Genomic DNA, 13,477 nt, shown 5'->3' with positions numbered 1-13,477 from the left:
TTGAAATAAGTCTGTGAGCAAAAGAGACAAAAGATCCCTGATTAGTTGAGTGTATGTTCTGATAGTAACATATGTAAAGTGTGTTAGAAGATGGTAAGTGCTGTGGAAAAGAAAAAAAATAGAGCAAGGTAAGGGAAATCACCTCCGGGAGGGTGGCAGGGTTGAGTTGCAAATTAAAATTAGCACATTCTGGTTTGAATTTGGTTGGGAACATGACAGATAAAGCAGTGGATTGAATGATAGGCCTTGGGTTCCAGTTGCTGCCCGGTGGTTTGAGGGTCTGTAAGCTTGATCTTTATTTTATAAAGGCTTTTATTTAGAGGGTACACCCTGAACTCAAGTCCTGATTGTGGGGTATTTAATAGTGATGAAAGAGCCAGGCTTTTCTTAGCTTTTCACCTTAGCAAGACAAACAGATATCCAACTGGTTCTCATTAGCGTGAAGGAGGAAACTTGGAGAAACCATGCAAGTGGACAACAATTTTTTTTTTTTTTGAGATGGAGTCTCGCTCGGTCACCCAGGCTGGTGTGCAGTGGTGCAATCTTGGGTCACTCCAACCTCCGCCTCCCAGGTTCAAGTGTTTCTTCTGCCTCAGCCTCCTGAGTAGCTGGGATTACAGGTCCCCACCACCACACCTGGCTAATTTTTGTATTTTTAGTAGAGACGGGGTTTCGCCATATTGGCCAGGCTGGTCTCGAATTCCTGACCTTGAGTGATCCACCCACCTCTGCCTCCCAAAGTGCTGGGATTACAGGTATGAGCCACTGTGTCCAGCCAACAACAAATATTTAAAGACAGGAAAGTGGCAGTGCTCTTTGGCTTCAGTGAGCAGTCAGGGCTCAATAAATAGAAATTTCAGGAGAGCCAATTTCCATTATTATAAAGACTTAGGTTTGAAGCAACTAGAGCTGCCCTCTGGCAAAAGGATGATTTTATCATCAATGACTGCTCAAACTGGGTTTGGAGAACAACCCAATAGGGTTTTTACAGAGCAGAGTTCTGCCTTAAGGGGAAGATGCATGGTTTATAAACCCCCCTAAACTCTGAGATTGCGTGGGGGAAGCCAGCTGCCTGAAAAGAGAGGATCTGATTTCAGGCCCCAGAAATCATGATTTTCCTAGTTCTTAGTTTCTGCATCTTTAATATGAGTTTTTTCTAAGGTTTCCAGTCTGAGCTTCAAGACTGAGTTTCAGCTCATGCTTACTCACCACCGAGTGTGAGGCTTTTAATGACCTGGGCCAGTGACTGGCTCCAGCCTAGGGTAGCCCCAAGCCCATGCCTTCTCCAATTAAGGGACTCTTCCGGACAGAGCTCAGAGCAAAGGGCGGTAGCAGGCTTTGGGCTGCAGGGAGATACTGTCATATCCTAGACTGAAGGAAGTTAAGCTGAGCAGAAAAATGCTCTGAAGAATGACTCAGAAGAGGCTCTTGTGAGGAAGCTTCCTTGGAGTGTGCGTGTTTGGATTTGGGGAGGTGAAGGTGGTCCCCATGCCAGGCTGGCCGGGGCTGTTTGTGACATCATGGAGCTGAGCGTTCAGAGCACGGGCCTCAGGGCAGGTAGTCGTGGGTTTGAATTATGGCTCTGCAGCTCAGTAGCTGTGTGACTTCAGCCAGTTATTCCACCTCTCTGAGCCTCGTTTTCTCCATCGTTAGTGATGGAGATGGATTTAGTTTGGAACCTTGCCACCTCCCTGGGTGGTTGTGAGGGCCCAGTGAGGTCATATGTGAGAACACCAGACTAAGATGTTAGTGTCAGTTCCAGTATTCAGGGCCGTGGGGCAGTGGGCACGGCAATGAGGAAACACAGAGGTGTGTGGGCAGCAGAGATCGTGGAGGTGCGGAGGCATGAGGAGGCCTGAGGGCTCTGCTTCCAGAGTCAGGATGGTGGCCTCCGAGTGAGGACTGGGTTAAGGGAAGGGGTGGGTGTGTCTGGGACTTAGGGAGAATGCTGTTGTGTGGAGGTGGAGTGAAGACAGCAGGAAGGAGAGAAAGGCTGTGTGCTGTGAGGGCCAGAGGGGAATGTGGAGGGGGTGGGCACACACCCTATGCAGGGCTGGGGGTGTGAGATGACTAATGTGGTTGGGGTCAACGTGGGCAGGACTGTGGGCATCGTTGTGTGGGTAGAAGGACCAGAAGTGTCACCCTCCCCATCCTGAGGGACTGGTTCCTTGCTGGAGGAGGAGGATGTAGCCAGGACCTCTGGGAAACCATGAGTAACAGGCACCAGAGGCAGCCAGGTCCAGATGTGCTGCCTGCCTGGGCCCACAGGCTGTGCTGGCTGGTCCCTCCCCTGCCCCTCTTCAGGCCTTGCCCCTCCACTTTGCGCCTGTGGGTGGAGTGGCACTTTCCCCCTCCCTGGAGGCTCAGGGAAGGAAAGCTGCCTTTATGAGCCTGAAGCATCTTGTAGGTCTCCTGGGGCCAGCAATGGTGGGCTCTTTGCCAAAAGTCTCAGGCCTTCCTCCTCCCATCCTGTGCTCTCCTGCCCCAAGAGAGGAGGCTCTGGTGGGCCAGGAGGGCCGGGCACACCCTGCACCTTGCTGACTTGTTGCACAGTAGGTCCTACTCTGCGCAGCTGCACCTCGGAGCATGTTCTTTCAGCTGCACAGGTGTCTTTCCCTTTCAGCCTTTATGAAACGCCTGCTGTGCACACTCCATATATTTGCACAGAGGCACAGGTGGGACGGGAAGAGTGGGGAAAGCAGACACAACCTGCTGGCTTCCTGCTGTGTTGCTTCCTGTCTGGGACTTTCCATTCTTCCTCTGTGAGTTGAAAAACAGCCGCCCTTGCCCGAGAGGGTGGGTGAGCGAAGCCCTGGGTACTAGGTCTAGAGGCTCAGTGGGTGCTGGGTCCTGGATCCTGCGATGGGGCTGCCTGTTCCAGAAAGCCCCCTCCCTGCTCCCACCTCAAAGGCGAGAAAGGGAATCTATTTTTTTAAAAAGTCAAACTTTCTTTTTTTTTTTTTTTTTTTTTTTTGAGGCGGAGTCTCGCTCTGTCGCCCAGGCTGGAGTGCAGTGGCGCGATCTCGGCTCACTGCAAGCTCCACCTCCCGGGTTCCCGCCATTCTCCTGCCTCAGCCTCCCGAGTAGCTGGGACTACAGGCGCCGCCACCACGCCCGGCTAATTTTTTTGTATTTTTAGTGGAGACAGGGTTTCATTGTGTTAGCCAGGATGGTCTTGATCTCCTGACCTCGTGATCCGCCTGTCTCGGCCTCCCAAAGTGCTGGGATTACAGGCTTGAGCCACCGCGCCTGGCTAAAAAGTCAAACTTTCAAAGTTACAAGAAGAATACAGTGAACTCCCACTTACCCCTCACCTAGATTCACCAATTGTAACATTTGCCTTATTTACTCTAGCTCTAATCTCTATACTTATTATCATAATTATTGCTGATTCAGGTAGGAGTAAGCTGCAGCCATCACAGTCCTTTCCCCCTAAATATCCCAGCGGGAATTAACTAAGAATAAGAACATTATCATACGTAACCAGAGAGTGAGTTCTACCTTTAGAAACTTTCTTCTTTTTTTTTTTTTTTTTTTTGAGACAGAGTCTTGCTGTTGTCACCCAGGCTGGAGTGCAGTGGCGTTATCTCGGCTCACTGCAACCTCTGTCTCCTGGGTTCAAGTGATTCTTCTGCCTCAGCCTCCTGAGTAGCTGGGACTACAGGCGCCCACGACCATGCCCAGCTAATTTTTGTATTTTTAGTAGAGACGGGGTTTCACCATGTTGGCCAGGTTTGTCTTGAACTGCTGATCTCAGGTGATCTGCCAGCCTCAGCCTCCCAAAGTGCTGGGATTACAGGCGTGAGCCACCACTCCTGGCCTAGAAACTTTCACATTGATGGAGTCATGTATTTGTTTCCCAGACTTGCTATAACAAAGTACCACAGACTGGGTAGCTTAAACAACAGAGATTTATTTTCTCACAGTTCTAGAGGCTGGAAGTCTCAGATCAAGGTGACTAAAGGTTTGTTTCTTCTGAAGGCCCTTTCCTTGGCCTGCAGATGGCCATCTTCTCGCTGTGTCCTGGCTTGGTGTTTCCTCTGTGTGAGTCCAGATTTTCTCATCTCATAAAGATACCAGTAAGATTAGATTAGGGCCTGCCCTAAAGATCTTATTTTAACTTAATTACCTCTTTAGAGACATTATCTTCAAATATGATTACATTCTGAGGTCCTGGTGGTTAGAACTTCAGCATATGAATGGGGGAGAGAGAACAATTCAGACCATAACAAATACTATGATCTGATAGGCAGTCCACACTCAGGCATGCTGGTTGTCCTGGATATGTTCTTTGTGGCATCCTCCAACCTTGAACCACGATCCAGCTTTGTCATGTCTCCTCAGTGTCTTGCCTGGAACAGTTTCTCAGCCTTGGTGGAGCAAAGGAATCTTCAACTTGCAGGGAAGCAAAGGTGCTCAGCAGGAATGAGGGTTCAGAAGCACAGGCTGCCCCAGGACAGGGAAGCTGTTGAAGGGTTTGCTCTAGTCCATGAAGTTGCCTTTCCTGGCTTTTTCTTTGATGTTAAAAGCACCAGGAGGTGAACTTAGATCTCAAGAAGCGCACCAGGAATCCGTGCATGAGTGCCCTGTCGTGTGTCTGACTCCATCACCGTGGTGCCTGTTTGTTGCTGGGCTGGCTGGCCTGCAGAGCCCTGAGTGGTCTCATAGAGGGTGCCCTTCTGAGTGACCTTGAGCGTGTGACTTCTATTCCTACCAATTTCAGTGTCCTAATTATAAAACAGCCAGTGACACAAATTATAGTAGTAAACATTTTTTGAGCATTCTTGTCATGCAAATCAGTAGAAAATCTGAGCCACCCAGAAAGTCCATGAGGCCCTGCCCTCGGTCATTCAACTTAGTGTTTACTGTGTATTGGCTCACTTCATCTTCTGAGTAACCCTAGGTGCTGCCATTGTCCCCATTTTATGAATGTGGAGACTGAGCGATTTATCTAAAGTCACAGACTTGCAAGGGGCGGAGTGAGGTATGAACCCAGGGCTACTTGTCCCTGTAATTTCCTTCCATAATGACTGTCACCTCCCGGGATAATGTATGTGCAGCAGCTGACCCTCGGTGAGTGTAGGAAAAGGAGGTGCTGGTGGTGATTATCACCCCCCTAGTGTCTGCTTGTAAGTACGCTGAGGTTGAAGTATGGGACTCTGTGCCCTACAAGAACAGGGCCTATGCCTGGCTGTTTCCCAGCACCCCAAGTCACTGTTCCTAAGGAGGTACATGGTCAGTATTGGTTGGGTACCAAAGAAAAGCAAAATGACAACTTTCAGACAGCTGAGATGTGTACCCTCTTGTCGACCCCCATGCTTCAGATAATTTAGGTCCTGTGTGTAGAATTTTTTTCTTTTTCTTTTTCTTTTTTTTTTTTTGAGACGGAGTCTTGCTCTGTCACCCAGGCTGGAGTGCAATGGCGTGATCTCAGCTCACTGCAGCCTCCACCTGCTGGGTTCAAGCGATTCTCCTGCCTCAGCCTCCTAAGTAGCTGGGATTACAGGCATGTGCCACCACGCCTCGCTAATTTTTTGTATTTTTAGTAGAGATGGGGTTTCCCCATGTTGGTCAGTCTGGTCTCGAACTCCTGACCTTGTGATCCACCCTCCTCGGCCTCCCAAAGTGCTGGGATTACAGGTGTAAGCCACTGCACCTGACCCTGTGTGTGGAATATTAAGCACCTAGTGTTTTCTGTACTACCGCCGTTTTTCTTTAATAGAAATAGTTTTTCACCATTAATTTATAAAACGTTAGTAAACCTTAAACTTTCTATGTTTCATATACTGCTGATAGGCAGATAAATGTATATACTTTTTCTAAAGGGAAGCTTATCAGTATCGATGTAGAGCCTCCAAAGCACAGATTTTGACCAATAGATTTTTTTTTTTTTTTTTGGTCAAAGATGTAGGCCGGGCATGGTGGTGTACACCTGTACTCCCAGCACTTTGGGAGGTCACGGTGGACTGATCACTTGAGGTCAGGAGTTTGAGACTACCCTGGCCAACGTGGTGAAACCTCATCTTTACTAAAAATACAAAAATTACCTGGGTATGATGGCGGGTGCTTGTAATCCCAGCTACTCAAGAGGCTGAGGCAAGAGAAACACTTGAACCCAGGAGGTGGAGGTTGCAGTGAGCGGAGATCACGCCACTGCACTCCAGCCTAGGCGACAGACTAAGACTCCGTCTCAACAGTGATAACAACAAAAAAACAGGCTGGGCGCAGTGACTCATACCTGTAATCCCAGCACTTGAGAAGCTGAGGCAGGCGGATCACCTGAGGTCAGGAGTTTGAGACCAGCCTGGCCAACATGGTGAAACCTCATCTCTACTAAAAGTACAAAAAGATTAGCAGGGTGTGGTGGTGCATGCTCGTATTCTCAACTACTCAGGAGGCTGAGGCAGGAGAATTGCTTGAACCCAGGAGGTGGAGGTTGCAATAAGCCGAGATTGCACCACTGCGCTCCAGCCTGGGCAACAAGAGTGAAAACTCCATCTCAAAAAAACAAAAAGATTTATTCAAAGATTCACATTCCTGGTGGTTCACGCCTGTAATCCCAGTACTTTGAGAGGCCAAGGCAGTCAGATTGCTTGAACCCAGGAGTTCCAGACCAATCTGGGCATCATGGCGAAACCCTGTCTCTATAAAAGAAAAATTAAAAATGAGCCAGGCGTGGCAGTGCATGCCTGTAGTCCCAGCTACTTGGGAGGCTGAGATGAGAGGGTGGCTTGAATTTGGAGATTGAGCTCAGTCGAGATTGCACCTCTGCACTCCAGCCTGGGTGACAGAGCGAGCCTCTGTGTCAAAAAAAAAAAAAAAAAAAAAAAAAAATTATATGTTTGTACATGTAAGAAAGACTTACCAAAACCAAAAAGGTAACCATATTTTTTTCCTGTACAGCAGGATTACAGGTGATTTTTATTTCATTTTATGTCTGTGTCTGTTTCCAGTGTCTATAGAGGCATATATCAAATTTATTAAAGCCAGACAAAAATGCCTTTAAAATTTTCAGGACAAGTAGGAGAAGACGAAAAATTTGAGTACAACATGGAGGTAAATGAGGCAAAAATGAATATTGAGAGGGCCGGTTGTGGTGGCTCATGTGTGTAATCCAGCACTTTGGGAGGCGGAGGTAGGCAGATCGCTTGAGCCCAGGAGTTCAAGACCAGCCTGGGCAACACGGCAAAACCCTGTCTCTACCAAAAATACAACAATTAGCCAGTCTCATAACCTGGTCTCTAAATAAATAAATAGATAAAATACAAAAAACACGTGTTGAGGGCACATCTTGGTCTGAGTGAGTCACCTGGAGAGGTGTGCTTGGGAGCCATCCAGGTAGCAGCTTTGGGGCCTTCTGGGATCACTCAGATGCTCCCACCCCTTCTCTGAAAACCATGGAGGCTCAGGGCAGTGCCTGGCACGGGGGCCTGGAGAGTTCCAGGGGACGGAGGCTCTGTCCCCTGTGGTGCCCTCAGGGGTTTGGGGAAGAGCAACATACCTAGGAAGCCAGATACTCTTCTTATTTTCTTATTTTGGAAACTTGAAAATCCATTAAAAGTAACCAATTTCGGTATTCTTTTTTGTTTGTTTTTGTTCTTAGGATCAGAGGTTTAACAGGCAAAAGAAAGAGAAAGAAAGGAAAACAGCTCTCTCTCTAGTGAGAGAGAGGGGACTTTTGAGAGGAAAAGCATTTTTTGTTGTTTTTTGATTTTGATTTTGTTTTAGAGACGGGGTCTTGCTCTGTTCCCCAGGCTGTAGTGAGTGGCACGATCCTAGTTCACTGCAGCCTTGAGCTTAAGGGATCCTCCCTCCTCAGCTTCCCAGAAGCACTGGGATTACAGGTGTGAGCCACTGTGACTGACCCTATTAGATTATTAGATTAGAATGATTGTAACAGAGTCATTCAGGAAGCAAGTATAGGAAGGAAAAAAAAAAGGCAACACAAGTTCATTGTAGAAAATGCAGAAAAGCAAAAAGGAAATATAAATCACTTGACTTTATCCTCCAGAAATGATAATAGCATCCTTTCTCTAGGCCCAAAACACATTGTTTCACCAAAATAAGAATTTAATAATAGGTTTTTTTTTTTTTTTTGAGATGGATCTGTCGCCCAGGCTGGAGGGCAGTGGCACGATCTCTGCTCACTGCAAGCTCCGCCTCCCGGGTTCACGCCGTTCTCCTACGTCAGCCTCCTGAGTAGCTGGGACTACAGGCAGGCACCTGCCACCACACCCAGCTAACTTTTTTGTATTTTTTTTTTTAGTAGAGACGGGGTTTCACTGTGCTAGCCAGGATGATCGTGATCTCCTGACCTCGTGATCCACCGGCCTTGGCTTCCCAAAGTGCTGGGATGACAGGCGTGAGCCACCGTGCCTGGCCATTTTTTTTTTTTTTTCCCCTGAGACAGGGTCTTGTTCTGTTGTCCAGGCTAGAATGCAGTGGTGCCATCATAGCTCACTGCAGCCTCATACTTCTGGGCTCAAGCCATCCTCTCATCTCACCTTCCTGAGTAGCTGGGACTACAGGTGCGCACCACCATGCCCAGTTAATTTTTAAATTTTTTGTAGAGATGGGGTTTCACCATGTTGCCCAGGCTGATCTCAAACTCCTGGGCTAAAGCAGTCCTCCTGCCTCGGCCTCCAGAAGTGCTGGAATTACAAGCATAAGCCACCTAACATGGTCTAACAGTGTTTTATAACTTTGTATTTTTGGGCCGTTCAGCAAATATTTTCAGAGAAGTTACTGCCTTTTTTTTTTTTTTTTTTTTTTTTTTTTTTTGAGACGGAGTTTTGCTCTTGTTGCCCAGGCTGAAGTGCAATGGCGCGACCTTGGCTCACCACAACCTCTGCCTCCCGGGTTCAAGCGATTTTCCTGCCTCAGCCTCCCTACTAGCTGGGAATACAGGCTCCTGCCACCATGCCTGGCTAATTTTTGTATTTTTAGTGGAAACAAGGTTTCACCATGTTGGTCAGGCTGGTATCGAACTCCTGACCTCAAGTGATTTGCCTGTGTCACCCTCCCAAAGTGTTGGTATTACAGGCGTGAGCCACCTCACCCAGCCTGACTTGTTTTACTGAGCAGATGTCTTTAAGGTTCATGTTGGAGCAAGTGTCAGAATTCCCTTTTTTAGGCTTTTTTCATTGTATGTCTATTTATTGATGGGCACTTGGTTTGCATCATCTTTTGGCTGTTGTACATAATGCAACTATGAACATGGGTGCACAAATATTTCTTTTTTTTTTTTTTTGAGACGGAGTCTCACTCTGTCGCCCGGGGTTGGAGTGCAGTGGCCTGATCTCAGCTCACTGCAAGCTCCGCCTCCCAGATTCGCGCCATTCTCCTGCCTCAGCCTCCCGAGTAGCTGGGACTACAGGCGCCCGCCACCTCGCCCGGCTAGTTTTTTGTATTTTTTAGTAGAGACGGGGTTTCACCGTGTTAGCCAGGATGGTCTCGATCTGCTGACCTCGTGATCCACCCGTCTCGGCCTCCCAAAGTGCTGGGATTACAGGCTTGAGCCACCGCGCCCGGCCATCAAATATTTCTTTGAGTTGCCGCTTTTAGTTTGTTTGGGTGTATACCCAGATGTGGATCGCTCAATAGTGTGGTGCTATTTTACAGTTCTGGAGGAACCGCCAAACTGCATTATGCCTCTGCTGCACCATTTCACATTCCCACCAGCAGTGCACAGGACTCCACTTTATCCACACCCTTGCCAACAGCCAACATCTTTTTTTTTCTTTTTTTTTTTTGATGGAGTCTTGCTCTGCCGCCCAGGCTGGAGTGCAGTGGTGTGATCTCAGCTCACTGCAGTCTCCGCCTCCCAGGTTCAGGTGGCTCTCCCGCCTCAGCCTCCTGACTAGCTGGAATTACAGGCGCCTGTCACCACACCCAGCTAATTTTTGTATTTTTAGTAGAGATGGGGTTGCACCATGTTGGCTAGGCTGGTCTCGAACTCCTGATCTCGTGATCTGCCCGCCTCAGCCTCCCAAAGTGCTGGGATAACAGGTGTGAGCCACTGTGCCCGGCCTCATTCTGATTTAAAATCAACTTTATTGAGGTATAATTCTATTGAGGTATAATTTACATATAATAAAATGCATATATTTTAAAGATACAGTGCACACAAGTTGACAGGTGTATACATCTGATTAAACCTCACCCCAGATAAGATCTAGAACATTCCAACACCACAGAAAGTTCCTTCTTGTCTGCAATATAGCTCTACCCTTTGCCCCAGGCAATCACTGATCCAGTTTCTATCATCATAGGTTAGTTTTGTGTCTGTTTTGAAATTTTATATAAATGGAATCATATGGTATATATGTTTTTGTACCGGATTTTTTTTTTCCTTGCTCAGTTTAATGTTTCTCTAAATCCGACTCATGATTTAGAGCAAGACTCTGTACCACACAGATCTGATCAGAGTCACACCTGTTACAAACTAGCCAGGTAAGCCGAGCATGGTGGCTCATGCCTATAATCCCCGCACTTTGAGAGGCTGAGGCAGGTGGATCACCTGAGGTCAGGAGTTTGAGACCAGCCTGACCAACATGGAGAAACCCTGTCTCTAGTAAAAATATAAAATTAGCCGGGCGTGGTGGCATATGCCTGTAATCCCAGCTACTCAGGTGGCTGAGGCAAGAGAATTGCTTGAACCTGGGAGGCAGAGATTGCTGTGAGCTGAGATCACACCATTGCACTCCAGCCTGGGCAACGAGCAAAACTCCATCTCAAACAAAACGAAACAAAAACTAGCCAAATAACAATCCCCCCCCAGAATTGTTACTTAAGTTCCAATTCTGTTTCTTCATCTGTAAGATGGGAGTAGTGAGAATATATTGAAGGCTGTTAGCCAAAGGGCTGATTTTTCTCTCTGAAGTTGCAGGAATGTGAGTCCAATTGCACTTGCAAATCAAGAGTGGACCTGTTAAATCAGCCGGGCGTGGTGGCACACGCCTGTAATCCCAGCTACTCGGGAGGCTAAGGCAGGAGAATCACATGAACCCAGGAGGCAGAGGTTGCAGTGAGCCAAGATCATGCCACTGCACTCCAGCCTGAGCAGCAGAGTGAGACTGTCTCAAAAAAAATAAACAAATAATGGGCCAAGTTATAACCTGCCCCCTCTCTCCCCAGCCACCCAACTAGAGAGATTATCATATACCAAAGATGCTAGCGAAACCCACACCACTGCAGCTTAAGATAGTGTAGGACTAGTGCCAACTCAGGGCATATGGCCTCAGCAGAAACAATGAATAAAACTTAAAAACCCGACTTCAAGTGAGGAGGTTTGGAATTTGGAATCTTGAAGCTGTCATTGTCATGTGACTATTTTAAATGGTAGCTTCTAATTGCCTCTCCCTCTTTGAGCTGTCCACATCTGGGAGACTGTGACCTGCCAGTGAAGTGTGGGTAGTGGCAATGTGTGGATGAGCTCGGTTGTGCATGCAGCCTGGGCCTGCTGAACACTTAAGGGTCGGGGGTTCTCAGGGAATCCCTGAGAGCTCAAAGGATGACCTGAGGGGCCTGGTGGCATGTGTGGAAGGGGCCAGGCCTTCCTGTCCAGAGGGTTGATTGGCTGTGGCAGCCTGATGGGACAATAGGAGAGGCCCTGCAGATCCCTCCAGCAGACCTGTGCAGGATTCCTCCTGGGGAGCACCAAGTTAATGCCCCAGCAGTGACTAGTGAAGGCCAGCACTCCCTAGGAGGGGCTGCCCCTGTGTGCCAGCTCTGCCTGGGCCTTGGGCAGCTGGCCCAGGAGTGATGTGGTGGTACTGTTCTCTGGATGCACAGGGCGTAGTCTAGCCTGTGGACATCCCCAATATCCCGAAATTCGTTCCTCCCAGGAGGAATGCTGGGCCCTTTTTAGCTTCTAGTTGGTGCTAAGAATGATTTTAAAATAACAGAACTGTCTGGGCACAGTGGCTCAGGCCTGTAGTCTCAGCACTTTGGGAGACCCGAGGTGGGAGCATTACTTGAGCCCAGGAGTTCAAGACCAGCCTGGAAAACAAAGCAACACCCTGTCCCTATAAGAAATTTTAAAGAAATTAGCTGGGTGTGGTGTTGCACACCTGTAGTCCCAACTACTTGGGAAGTTGAGGTGGGAGGATCACTTGAGCCTGGAAGATCAAGCTGTGATCATGCCACTGCACTCCAGCCTGGGCAAGCGAGCAAGACCCTGTCTCAAAAATAATAACAGAACTGTGTGAAATGCCTTGGTTCATCCCCCAGGCTCCTTGCCAGAGGCCTCCACTCACTCCAGACCACTGCAGTCCATTGCTGTCAGCTGTCAACGAAGGATGCGAATGCTGGCCGCTTCCTGCGGACTTCGTGTCACCCAGAGGTAAGCCCATGGCCTCCTCTTAGGTGGGTGCCTTCAACACATACTGAGGAGGATACATGGATTTTTCTCTGTAGATGAAATAATGGAATTGTGATTATGGGGGTTGTTTTTTTTTTTCAAGTCCTTATCTCTTAGAAAAATACAGATGGAATGTGATCGCCTGTGTGTCTGGGATTTGCTATAAAAGCAAGAGGAAGCAGGAGGTTGAGATGAAGCAAGATTGGCCATGAGTTGTTGATTGATGAGTCTAGGTACATGGAAATATGGAAGTGTGTTATACAGTTCAGTCTACTTTGTTTTTTCCTTTTTTTCTTTATGTTCATCTTCAATGTGACAGTAAGTTCTGCCTGCTTTTGCACATTTACATTTTATACAAGTTAGAAAGCAACTGAGCGGGCCTTTAGGATCTGACCAACTTGAGGTTCAGCTCTAGCACCAACATTCCTGTGAGACCTTAGACAAGAAGGAGCCTGTGTTCCTTAGTCTGTGAAATGAGGCTAATCACAGCTGCCTCAATGATTGCTGGGATAGTTTTTCATAAACGAATGCACGAAAAGCCCTTAGCTTAGTATCTGACACCTCATGAGTGCTAGTTACTCATGTTCTGAATGGGAATCTGGCCAGTTGACCTTGGCTGACCATTTGGGACAGGGAGGGGCACGTAAGGAGGAGTCTGGGGGTCCACCTCTCAGATCAGGGGCCACACATGCGGCTTCTGCTTTTGTTTTTTTTGTTTATTTGTTTGTTTTTTTTTTGAGGTGGAGTTTTGCTGTTGTTGCCCAGGCTGCAGTTCAGTGGCACCATCTTGGCCCACCGCAACCTCCGCCTCCTGGGTTCAAGTGATTTTCCTGCCTCAGCCTCCTGAGTAGCTGGGATTATAGGCATGTGCACCACGCCTGGCTAATTTTGTATTTTTAGTAGAGACGGGGTTTCTCCATGTTGGTCAGGCTGGTCTCGATCTCCTGACCTCAGGTGATCTGCCTGCCTCAGCCTTCCAAAGTGCTGGGATTACAGATTACAGGCATGAGCCACCGCACCCAGTCTTTTGTTTTGTTTTTAAGACCCCTGCAGACACAGAGGCTTCTACCTTTGTTTAAAGCAATCTTGGCTCCAGTTACATCTTTGGTTGGTTTG

At 47.9% G+C, this 13,477-nt stretch overlaps 2 protein-coding genes across 17 annotated transcripts in view; one reads left to right on the top strand and one right to left on the bottom strand.

Moving 5' to 3' along the window:
- Positions 1–13,477, bottom strand: part of C15H9orf78 (chromosome 15 C9orf78 homolog) — a 583,691-nt gene that overhangs the window by 10,617 nt on the left and 559,597 nt on the right. The gene's annotated exons all lie outside the window — the stretch shown is intronic.
- The window catches only part of USP20 (ubiquitin specific peptidase 20), a 47,018-nt gene that overhangs the window by 2,164 nt on the left and 31,377 nt on the right, over positions 1–13,477 (top strand). For all 5 annotated transcript variants that reach the window (XM_050759822.1, XM_050759821.1, XM_050759824.1 and 2 more), the window contains exon 2: positions 12,232–12,343. The gene's annotated coding sequence lies outside the window, so the exon portion shown is untranslated. The remainder of the gene's footprint in view (positions 1–12,231; positions 12,344–13,477) is intronic.

Source organism: Macaca thibetana, chromosome 15, assembly GCF_024542745.1.
Source record: "Macaca thibetana thibetana isolate TM-01 chromosome 15, ASM2454274v1, whole genome shotgun sequence".
NCBI lineage: Eukaryota > Metazoa > Chordata > Mammalia > Primates > Cercopithecidae > Macaca > Macaca thibetana.
This window is presented reverse-complemented; position numbering and strand designations above follow the sequence as displayed.